The sequence below is a fragment of the Trachypithecus francoisi genome, unplaced genomic scaffold (assembly GCF_009764315.1).
Source record: "Trachypithecus francoisi isolate TF-2019V2 unplaced genomic scaffold, Tfra_2.0 Contig01474, whole genome shotgun sequence".
NCBI classification, from domain to species: domain Eukaryota; kingdom Metazoa; phylum Chordata; class Mammalia; order Primates; family Cercopithecidae; genus Trachypithecus; species Trachypithecus francoisi.
The window spans coordinates 4,385,307-4,397,635 of record NW_022681435.1 but is presented as its reverse complement, the minus strand read 5'-3'; the positions used below and the strand labels follow the sequence as shown (position 1 = coordinate 4,397,635).

Sequence of the window (12,329 nt, the reverse complement as noted above, 5' to 3'; positions counted from 1 at the left end):
TGGGAAAGCTGAAAAGCCCTTTCAGAGAGAGAGAGAATTAATAAACATCTGATACAAAAATACATTTCCAACTCCATTCCTTAGAAGGAAAAATCTTCCTGAAAATTAAGTTTTAAGAAAATTCTCCGTATAATTTCAGAAAAATAGAGATTAAACATAATTTCTTTATACTACTTTACTTGGAAATGCTAAACATTTTTATGTCTTTACTTTTAATCTCAAACTTACATTCTTTTTCAATTGAGGTATTTTATTGAATTATTAAACATCACACATAGTTCTGGGGAATCATCTGGCATCTTGTTTGTGCAGTTGGACAACTCTTAGATCTTATTTACCAGGCTGCTGAACTATTCCTTGTTCAGAGATATAGATACCATCCAGGGAGGCCGAGACGGGCGGATCACGAGGTCAGGAGATCGAGACCATCCTGTCTAACACGGTGAAACCCCATCTCTACTAAAAATACAAAAAATTAGCCGGGCGAGGTGGCGGGCGCCTGTAGTCCCAGCTACTCGGGAGGCTGAGGCAGGAGAATGGCCTAAACCCGGGAGGCGGAGCTTGCAGTGAGCTGAGATCCGGCCACAGCACTCCAGCCCGGGCAACAGAGCGAGACTCCGTCTCAAAAAAAAAAAAAAATAAAATAAAATAAAATAAAAATAGATACCATCCAAACATTTTCTGATTTTTTTTTTTTTTTGAGGTAAAATCTCACTCTTTCACCCAGGCTGGAGTGCAGTAGCATGACCGTGGCTAACTACAGCCTCAACCTCCTGGGTTCAAGCCATCCTCCCACCTCAGCCTCTCAAGTAGCTAGGGCTACAGGCACACGCCACCACACCTGGCTAATTTTTGTATTTTTTTTTGTAGACGGGATTTCAACCATGCTGCCCACGTTGGTCTCAAACTCTTGAGCTTAAAGGATCCACCCTCCTCAGCCTCCCAAAGTGCTGGGATTACAGGCATGAGCCCTTGCTCTTTGCCAATATCCTCGTTTTTAACTGTTGTGGCTTGCTGAATCAAAACAACTGAATTTGAAACAAGTTCACTATCATTTCCTTCAAGAACGAACTCATCTTTCTGGGCTTGAGATACTGAATGAGCAACACCTGGCCTCATCCAAACCCTGCAGATGTATTTTCCACCCAAGAAATTTCAGATTTCAACAAAAGACTCCTGGCTAACAATGTTGATGGGGAAGTGAGCATGCACAGCCCTCATCTCACAACAGAAGCCCCGTGCAGCACCCTGGATCATATTCTGTTTATGACTACAAATAGTGCCAACAGTAGCCAGGTCCTTTCTATTTCCCCACACTTTGTCCACCTGGAGTCTCTTCTTTTCCTTTCTAAGGAGACTGAGTTCTCCACTGATGTAACTGAAGTCCCTCCACAGGGATCCTCTGGGACCCTCCACAATAACTATGTCCCTTCAGAGTGATGTTGACATCTTCGGGAATGTCAACAGTCTGATTCCTAAGAATGGTCTTCAGTCTCACGGTAGATGTGACAAAGAGAGTCATGTATTTTTTGATGCTATTAGCGGGGCACAGATATATGCCTTTCTTTTTCTCTTCAACATCCTTCCTTCGATATTCACAGAAAATGTAGAACTAATGTCCTGGACTAATTTGAGGTTTTTCTTTCTTTTTTTTTTAGACGGAGTCTTGCTCTGTCCCTCAGGCTGGAGTACAGTGGCGCAATATCGGCTCACTGCAATCTTCACCTCCTGGGTTCACGTAATTCTCCTGCCTCAGCCTCCTGAGCAGCTGGGATTACAGGCGTGAGCCACGACACCCAGTTAATTTTTATATTTTTAGTAGAGACGGGGGTTTCACCATGTTGGCCAGGCTGATCTTGAACTCCTGACCTCAAGTGATCCACCTCCCTCAGCCTCCCAAAGTGCAGGGATTACAGGCCTACTATGAGTTTAATTCCAAGACTTCTGTTTCTGATTTTCTTTCATGCCTCCTCCCCCAAACCTAAGATTAAAACATACATTCTGTGGCTGCAAATTCATGAGATGAATAAAACAAATACAGTTAAATCCATTATATGTATGTATGTACATGTGTATCTATATGCATGCATGTGTGTATTCATGCATGTATGTGTGTGTGTGTGTGTATCTATATATACACATATATAAACCTTCTGCTCTTTACATTTATTTTGCTAGGAGATGAATGTTAGGAGCTGAGGGAATTGGTTTTTCAAAGTATTTCAGAGGAACAAAATTAAGTTTCATAGTGAATTTCAACTTGTCCATTTAAGAACTCCCAGGCAACACTTCTTTCACAACTATATCACATTTATCTATTGCTTTGGGACATTCCTTCACTTTTGACTTTATCCTCTCTGTGGCATGCCATAGCATTTGTTTATTCTTTATCTTCACACCTTCCTCCTCTCTTCATTCCCAACCTGAAGTTATCTCCTCTTTCTTATCTGGAACAGACCTTACATTGTGAAGATCTCAGCTTCCCACAAAGCCAACCATTTGCAAAGAGTTGGTCATTTCTGTGTTCTGTGGCATTTCATCGGTGTGTTCCCCAGGAGATAGTCATCATTTTACAGTGTCTCAGCTTTAATATTTTTTTCCTCATATAAAGATAAAACTGAAAAACAGAACACATCACCCCTACGCTTCTTAATATTTCATCATTTTAGGTGATTTTTCATCTTGTGAAAAGTTGCATTCCATCAAGGGGTAGTGATGTACATTCTGTGCTATGTAAAACAATTTGCTTCTGAGGATTGCAGTGCTCAACACAGAGTGAGTATTTACAGCTATGTCCCTTTCAAAGTCACCCCTGGAGCTGCTAATTTGAGCCGTCTCTGTGAGTCTCGAAAGAGATTTCTAAGCTGTCAATTTCCAGGTGTCATACATTAAAATATTTTTGGGGAGAGGCTAAGTAGTTACAGAATGATGCTAAAGGATTCTCTATGTTTTTAGGCTTGGATAAAATTCAATAAAAGAAATGCCCATATTACAAAATCTACTTTCCCAATAAGAAGCATTCCAGGCAATCTGAAGGAATAGAACCCGTGGTATTTCTTCTGTGAATTTCTTCTGATCTTTGTCCATTCTCTTCTTTCTATTATAGTCAAAATAGGAAGGTGTGTGTGTGTGTGAGAGAGAGAGAGAGACAGACAGACAGACAAAGGGAGTAAGGAGGGTGAGGAGGGTGGATCCCACCTTCCTTCTGTGGCTTCTGCCTTTCTCAGAGAACTTCAGAGGACGGCTATAATACCTGTTCTAAATGAACAACATATAACTCGTATTTTTACCTCCCCGCCACCCCCTCCATGGGTTTCCTATGTGTACTTCAAATGCCTGATAACCTTGGTACGAGAACTGGTTGTGTTACTCCGGCCTTAATCCCTTTATCAGGCAGCAAGTTTTTCCTTTCCTAAGGGGTGAGCAACTAAGCCCAGGGTCCAGCACGGGCTTTGTAAAGAGCTGCTCGGTCTGCTGAGCAGCAGCCAGTGACAGCTCATCTGGGTTTCATCAGCTCCCTGGGGCTGCATTTCACCAGGCCCCCTTGCCAGGGCCTCCCCGGTGTGTCAACAAGTGTTGCACCTACTGCAGAAACAGCCCTCAAGTTTCATCACAGGGATGCTAAAATATATTCTCCAGCTTCAGCTATGACCTAGTTCATTGAAGGGCGGGGAAAAAATGGTTTTCTTCCAGAACTTCCCTGAGCATGGAATTTCCCCTCTTAGGAAGATATGAACTTTCTGGAAGCAGATCCATCTGTGCTTTGACCTGATCGTGGAAAAGACCCTGAACCCTGTAAACTCCTTCGAATCCCTGTCCCGGGAACAGGGACACCCAGTCAATGCCTCACACACAGCCTGGGGAATCCATAGCCGAGCCAGCCCTCCTATAACATTTCTTGGACAAAGAGTATTGAAAAGTAAGTATATAGACTTTGGTTTTTACATAAGGAATGGCTGTACTTTCAATATATAGGTGTTAACATTTTCTGCAACAAAGAATGAAGCAGATGGTTTCCTTATGAAATAGAATGAGATGAAACAAATAGGAGCTCTATGGGATATTTGGGTATATAAGGTTTTAAAGTGGGCAAATTCTCATGGTCTTGTAATTTAAGTCCATTTTGGCACTTTTTGAAAATTATTGCTATTTTTAAAGGTGTGCTTATTTTGGCTTGACAATAATGAATGAAAATCGTTTCTTTCACATCATGTCTATCTTAGCAGTTAGAAAAAATATACAGGATGACTCGAAGCAGTGAGATGTAAAGCTTTGCAAAGTAACATAAAAAGTTAAGTTAATTATCCAGGTAACTCAGGCCCTGGAGACTTTTGTCTGAAATATTTGAGTATTTTAGTCAAGAATTATTCCTTTTACTGTGAATTACTAAATGATCGAAAATCTCTCCTATCTGGGTAGACATAGAAGTATATTGTCTGACAACAGGTAATGCAATTTGCTGAAAAGCTATCAGGCATTTCAAAATGACTGATGTAAGCATTTATTGTTAAAACAATAGATTTTTTAAAAATTTTAAGGCAAAAAGTCAGCCAAAAAACATCCATCAATTAAATGTCACCACTGTCACATTACAGTTTAATGAACATGTCTAAACCTTAAGAGCCCTGATTAAGGGTGTCAGTTACAGACATTTGGCAATCATTTAAAAATAGATAAAAGCAAGAACAGCATTTAGAGCTGCTTCTGCTCTAATTATTTTCTTTCCACAGCCTTTTCCTTATGTAAAGGTAGCCTTTATTTCTAAAGATTAATTAACCAGGAATGGTAATTCCAGAGATATGTGATATGTTTTATAACTCCATATCAACTAAGGACAAATTGAAGGAGTTTTTGCTGTGTGGCTTCTGTACTGAAACCAAGGATGTTGTGGGTTGCCTTCTGAATCAACAACTTCACAAATCCTGTATTAAAAAGAATGGATGGCCAATAACCATGTTCAAATCTTGGAAATCAGACTTAAAACAAACTAAATGTACTTTCGCTCCCAAATTACATTGTCCTTTGTTGTTGTTTTTATTTTTTTGCTTGTTTTGTGTTTTTAGACAGAATTTTGCTCTTGTTGCGCAGGCTGGAATGCAATGGCTCGGTCTTGGCTCACTGCAACCTCCGCCTCCTGGGTTCAAGTGATTCTCCTGCCTCAGCCTCCCGAAGTAGGTGGGAATACAGGCGCCCACCACCACGCCCAGCTAATTTTTTTGTATTTTTAGTTGAGACGGGGTTTCACCATGTTGGCCAGGCTGGTCTTGAACTCCTGACCTCAGGTGATCCACCCACCTCAGCCTCCCAAAGTATTGGGATTACAGGCGTGAGCCACCGCGCCCGGCCTACATTGTCTTTTTGATGTTTTTACCACACATTTCATCACAATTTGGAGAAGTTTTTAGGTAGGGCAGAGTTCCTGTTGTCATTACCTGCAAAGTGTTTTTCTCCTCCAGTTTCATGAGTTTTAACAGCCTCCTGAACACTCGCACGTAGGTGTCAGCCCCTGTGATGCGGATGCAGTTGAGTTAGTGTCTCACTCTGAATGGAGGTGGGAGAAGCAGGGGAGGTCCTAAGAAAGGTTTTGGAGTCAGATTTGGAATTGACTCCTAACTTTAGCATAACTTTTCAACCTGTTTGAACCCCAGTTTACTCATCTGTAAAATCATAACAGTATTCACTTTAACAGAATTGATGGGGGATTAGATGAATAAATATACCTAAAGTATCTGTGGAATCATAGTTTCTCAAGAAAAGTTTGTTTTTCACCTTAATTAAAAGCTTCTCTTTTTTTTGCTGAAACTTTAGAATACTACCATAAAATAAACTATATAAAGTAATAGAAACTGAACATTATAAGCATTACTGCAATAATTAAATAAACATAACAATTAGATTCCTTGAGAAAAATTCTATACTTGGAAACAATATCTTTGAAAACAAAATAAGAAAAAAAGATTATATTTTAGAATGTATCTATGATAAATAAGAAAAAAAATTTTTTACTGAAAATAGTTGATGGATAATTGATGCTTATTATCTAAAAGCAGAAGTAGAGATTTATCAATATCCTCTGGGAATGCTTTTTAATACACACCAGTACCATATTTCAATATGAGTGTTTGGGAATCCATAGTAATGAAAGGCCTGTGATCATGATGAAAACTCTGAAAATGAAGGTACACGCCCAGCCTTTCCTCAAAGATTGTAGTCGAGTCTTGCATTGAGAGAGGTGAGGGCAGGCGTGGAGGTGAAAAGTCTCTGAAGTGGACCAGCCATTGGGGAGCTGAGCAGGGGCAGTAGGTCTGGGCCAACTCAGAAGAAGTGTAGTTTCCAGGGTAGGGATTGCACTGTGGGCTAGAATTGGGCGGGGTCAGTAGTAAAAGTACACAATGAATAGGGAGAAAGGCCAGTCAGGGATGGGAGGGAGCAGATGAGATTCACAAGCAGGCTTGTGGGCTAGCTCCCAAGAACTTTATCAGACATCTTTCTCATTGTCCCTTGTTTTCACTGAGATACCCCACAGCTTTTTCCCGGGCACATCGCAGTACTGTGATACATTCTTCGCTTCGGTTACAGACAGGTTCACGAGGAACCCAGGATATGTTACTCTGGGTTGGATGCTGCCAAAAAGAAAAACTGAAAATGCAAACATGTAAAGCAACTTGGGAGAACGTAATCACGTCATCTTGGGGTTGGCGAAAACGAAAGAATAAACATTTGACCTACGTCAAATAAAACATTTAAACATGTTTCAAGCCCTTATTGGGATTTCCGCCTATGCATACCAACTGGGCATGGCCCAAACAGACAAAACTGATCAGGAGACTTCAGACATCAGCTCAAAGAGACAGGCAGCAAGTTGAAGAGAAGCTCAGTTCCGAGAGTTCAGGTCTGGATACACTGCACCCTCCCTCTCGAGGGCCAGCCTCCAGAACTGCTGTCTGTGTTAGATCTGTGTTAGGATAGAACTGCTATCCTCATGTCTGGGCTGCACAACTCACCTGGGTTTTCACTTGATCTTCAACCCTGCTCTTAGACAACCAGGCCCCTGCTCTTAGACAAACAGGCTCATTTGCTCCTCAACCCCTAGTTTAAGACCTTCCTCTGAGCCCAGTGGTTCTTAAACTTTCAAGTGCAACAGAATCTAAAGAGCTTGTTAAAATAAAGGTTGCTGGGCTCCACCCTCAGAGCTTCTGATTCTGAAGTTTCCAAGAATTTGCATTTCTTCCTTGTTCCCAGGTAATGCTGCTGATGGCGTGGCCCAGGGGCCACTCTGAGAACCACTGCTGTAGCCATTTCTTCCGCCTGCAGTTCCTGAAGAAAACCTATTTGTGCTTATTCTTTTTTTTTTTTTTTTTTGAGATGGAGTCTCGCTGTGTTGCCCAGGCTGGAGTGCAGTGGTGCATCTCAGCTCACTGCAACCTCTGCCTCCTGGGTTCAAGCAATTCTCCTGCCTCAGTCTCCCAAGTAGCTGGGACTACAGGCATGCACCACCTCGCCCAACTAGTTATTGTATTTTTAGTAGAGACGGGGTTTCACCATGTTTGCAAGGATTGTCTCGATCTCTTGACCTCATGATCCACCCGCCTCGGCCTCCCGAAGTGCTGGGATTACAGGCGTGAGCCACCGCGCCCGGCCGTGCTTATTCTTTTCAACCACCAAACTTCCCTTACTTCTCAGGTCATACCAGAGACACAGATACAATGTGCTAGTGTTGCAAACATAAAAGGTGAACCCATCAGGTGCCCTGCAGGCAAGCAGTTTACAGTCTAGCTGCTGAGGGTGACACTGAGTGAGGGGACAATACCCTGAGGCTAATGGTCTCTAGTTTTTAGGGGCTTTTTCTTTTTTTCCAGCTGAGGATATCAGGGAAGCCTTCAAAGAGAAACCAGCATTTGAGCTAGGGGTTTGAAAACCTGGCGGGGTGTTTGAACAGGATGGTGGTCCTTCCATGTAAAGTAAATCCAGAAAAGCAAAATAAAAACATGGAGGGCAGAAGGAGAAAGGATGAATAGGAAAATCAGAAATTAGTGTGGTTGGGTTACGCTTTTCACACTTCTCCTCCCCTGTCTTCTTGATGATGAAAGAATTGTCAAGAGTTAGATGGTTTTGATCAAGCCGTTTAATCTTCAGTCCATTCCTTCTGTTGGTAACTTAGTTGTAACTTGGTGTCCAACAAAGATCTCGAATGGAGAGCCAAATGGTAGGAATTTCAGGTACTGCGGGCCAAGGAGGAGAGGGCGTGCCTTCTTGAAGCAACGAAGAAATCAACTTGGCCGGGCTTGGTGGCTCATGCCTGTAATCCCAGCATTTTGGGAGGCCAAGGTGGGTGGATCACTTGAGGTTGGGAGTTCGAGACCAGCTTGGTGAAACATGGTGAACCCCTGTCTCCACTGAAAATACAAAATTAGCTAGGCATGCTGGTATAGGCCTGTAATCCCAGCTACTTGGAGGCTGAGGCAGGAGAATTGCTTGAACCCAGGAGGCAGAGGTTGCAGTGACCCGAAATCGTGCCATTGCACTCCAGCCTGGGCGACAAGAGTGAAACTCTGTCTCAAAAAAAAAAAAAAAAAAAAAAAAAAAAAAGAAAGAAAAGAAAAAGAAAAACAGGAAAAAAAAAAAAAAGAAAGAAATCAACTCAAACTACCTTAATCAGTAACAGGAATTTATTGCTCACACCATGGAAGAGTCCAGGAGTTTGGTCAGGACCCCCCGTTTCTCTGCATTTCTAAAAGCTCTGCTCATCTCTGTTTTGGTTTTATCAGCTTTAGCACAGTCTCAAGATAGCTATTGGCCTCCGCTGAGGTTCACATGCTTTCCTTTTCCTGTGGATGACAGAGTGAACAACCTAAGCTTTGCACTGACTGGGTCTCCCCTGAACTACTTTTTGGAGAGTGCCACATGCAATTGACTTTGGTTAATTACTTGGTCAGTGAGCAAGAGCAGCACAGTTTAGACCAATCAGAGCCAACAAAGCAGGAAGGCTGAGGTCTCGCCAACCAAGTCCCCAGGCTGCTGAGTGACGAGAGAGGCTTGGAATGGCCACTTTAGGAGATTTTAGATATTTTGGAGAAAGGCCTCTAAAATCATACCACCTGTTCCCTTAGTCATAAAGATAGCCATGGGGGGCATTTATACTTTAAAGATTAAGGTTATTACTGCTAAAGGTAAGCCAGGAAAATTTAAACCAAAAAATTAGGATGGGCGTGCTTTAAAGTTCAGCCCGGACAAGTCAAAATGTTCTTCCACAGAACAGTCCTGCCTCAGCAATGGAAGGAACCAGCCAGGCACAGCGGCACAAGCCACCTGTAATCCCAGAATTTTGGGATACCGAGACAGGAGGATCACTGGAGGTCAGGAGTTTGAGACCAGCCTGACTAACATGGCAAAACCCTGTCTCTACTAAAAATACAAAAATTAGCCAGGCATGGTGGTGCATGCCTGTAATCCCAGCTACTCAGGAGGCTGAGGTGGGAGGATTGCTTGAACCCAGGAGGCAGGGGTTGCAGTGAGCCGAGATTGTACCACTGCACTCCAGCCGGGTGAAAGAGCGAGACCCTATCTCAAAAGAAATAAAAAGAAATGGAATGAACTGTTGGCTACAGTACTACATCCTACGGCCCTTTTTATTGGATGTGATGTTCCTTATCTCTAAGGCACACTTTATTTACTAGAACAAGATTAGATAAAGAACCATTAAAAATCTTCTGTATTGGGAGTCTGAGGTGGGTGGGGGATCGCTTGAGCCCAGGATTTTGAGAACAGCCTGGGCAACATAGTGGGACCCCATCTCTATTTTTTAAAAAAATCTTCTGGAAATAAGGCAAGTGGAGGCATTATATGAAAAGTGTTCCCCTAAGACACTCTGACTGGCTGGGTTGAAGGGTGAGGGTAGAAGGTGGCAGAGATCAGACTGCCACTCTCCTGAGAATCTCTTCCCTGTCCTCATACCACTGATTTTTTCTGAATGGTCTTGCTGACAGGTGGTTAGTTCAGCATAATGAATTCTGGCTCAGTTAACTACACTCAGGCTCAGTTAACTACACGCAGGGTTGGTCTTATTTTTGTCGGGGGGCGGGGAGTGAGACAGAAGAGAGCCTAAGGTTTTCCAGGTTCTTCCCTATACTGTCTGATGCCAGAAATTCCACAGCGTTTCACCTCTTGGCCACATTGAAAAGTAAAACATTCTCCCAAGAGAGATTAGTTGGAGTGGCTTTGGAGTTTTCAGCAGTTACAGGGGAGTGAGGGTAGGAACATAAGGAGCCTGGGCAAATGCGGAGGATAAGAGGAAAACAAGCCAGAGAAGGGCTTTCTTTACTACGAAGTGTTTGTGATGACATTGATGACACATTCCTAGACTGGACACAGCAGTCGGCCCATGACATTCAACTTCAAGCCAAAGTGATTTTAATCAGTTAACTCATGGAAGTGGGTCCGATTACAGCACTGTCACACTTTGTATGTTTATATCACCATAAGGTCTCCTCTCTTCCCTGTCTTTACCCCAAGATAGGCAAGAGAATGTATCCTTTCAATGCAGTACATGGAAAATCAGAATCAAGAAACCTGGACTCTGTCAATAACAAGCTGTGTGACCTTGGAAATGTCACCTAACCTGTCTGTGTTTCAGATGCGTTTTTCAGTTGTAAATTCAGGGGAGGTACTAAACTGTCACACAGGTTTTATTTATGTATGTATTTACTTACTTATTTTTTTTGAGACAGAGTCTCACTCTGTCAGTCAAGCTGGAGTACAGTGGCGCCATCTCAGCTCACTGCAACCTCCATCTCCCAGGCTCAAGCAATTCTCCTGCCTCAGCCTCCCTAGTGGCTGGGATTACAAGTGTGTGCCACCACACCCAGCTAATTTTTTTATTTTTAGTAGAGATGGGATTTCACCATGTTGGCCAGGCTGGTCTCGAACTCTTGACCTCAGGTGATCTACCTGCCTCTGCCTCCCAAAATGCTGGGATTACAGGAGTGAGCCACTATGCCCGGCCTCGCACAGGTTTTATTTAACCTTTTTTTTTTTTTTTTTTTTGCCCTCTCATAAGGATTGGAAACCACCACACATTTTAAGCAGCAGGGGAGAGGAGACAGTGGAAAGACTCATCCACCTAAAATATATTCAAAACAAATCCAGAGGGAGGTTCTGCCAGCTCAGTATTCACCACGTCTATGTGATGAATTGTGCACCCAACACACTGTCAGGCACATGGAGGTGCTCACTATTAATATTGAAAAGTTAGCTTTTACTTGTTTATTAGGTAAGATACATCAAGTCAAGGTATCCAGAAAGATATACAAAGACTATCACTGCCTCCAAATGGCGTGCCTTCTTTTCCCCCCGACACTTAGGCCCCCTCCCAGGAGCAACCAAGCTACTGCTTTCTTGTGTATTTCTAGTCAATATATGTATAAACAAACATATTAGATTATTTTCTCCTCCTCCTCCTCCTTCTTCTTTGCCTTTAAAAGTCATCACATGGGCTGGGCGTGGTGGCTCATGCCTGTAATCCCAGCACTTTGGGAGACCAAGGCAGATGGATCACGAGGTCAGGAGATCGAGACCATCCTGGTTAACATGGTGAAACCCCATCTCTACTAAATATACAAAAAATTAGCGGGGTGAAGTGGCGGGCACCTGTAGTCCCAGCTACTCGGGAGGCTGAGGCAGGAGAATGGGGTGAACCTGGGAGGCGAAGCTTGCAGTGACCCAAGATCGTGCCACTGCACTCCAGTCTGGGCAACAGAGCGAGACTCCATCTCAAAAAAAAAAAAAAAGGGATCACATTCCCTGCACTCTTATACATTGTTTATTTCATTTAATGTATCCTGGAGATTATTCCATATCAGTGCATTTTTTTATTCCATTATCAGTGTCTTTTTTTTGTTTTGTTTTGAGACAGGGTCTTGCTCTGTTGCCCATACTGGAGTGCAGTGGTGCAATCACGGCTCACTGCAGCTTCAACCTCCCAGGCTCAAGCCATTCTCCTGCCTCAGCCTCCTGAGTCACTGGGACTACAGGCATGCACCACACTGGCTAATTTTTGTACTTTTTGTAGAGATTGGGTTTCACCATGTTGCCCAGGTGGATCTTGAACTCCTGGGCTCAAGTGATCCACCCACCTTGGCCTCCCAAAGTGCTGGGATTACACACGGGAGCCACCATGCTTGACCTGTCTCATTCTTTTAAATGTACATTGTTGTTAACAAGAAAAAAAGATTCCATTCTTTAGATATACAATAACCACATTCCAATAATGGACATTTAGCTTTTGCTGTCACAGTTAACGCGGCAGTGAATTTAGTAGGGGCTCATTAAAT

The 12,329-nt window shown here is 42.9% G+C and overlaps 1 protein-coding gene and 1 pseudogene across 3 annotated transcripts in view; one reads left to right on the top strand and one right to left on the bottom strand.

The window, feature by feature from the left end:
• Positions 1-205: 205 nt before the first annotated feature.
• LOC117098741 lies at positions 206-1,522 on the bottom strand (annotated as a pseudogene).
• A 1,925-nt stretch (positions 1,523-3,447) lies between these two features.
• ALPK2 (alpha kinase 2) overlaps positions 3,448-12,329 on the top strand; it is a 148,009-nt gene continuing 139,127 nt past the window's right edge. For 2 of the 3 annotated variants that reach the window (XM_033238717.1, XM_033238715.1), the window contains exon 1: positions 3,451-3,919. The gene's annotated coding sequence lies outside the window, so the exon portion shown is untranslated. Of the gene's footprint in view, positions 3,920-12,329 lie in introns of all 3 variants that reach the window. The other variant, XR_004443741.1, reaches the window with a different exon arrangement.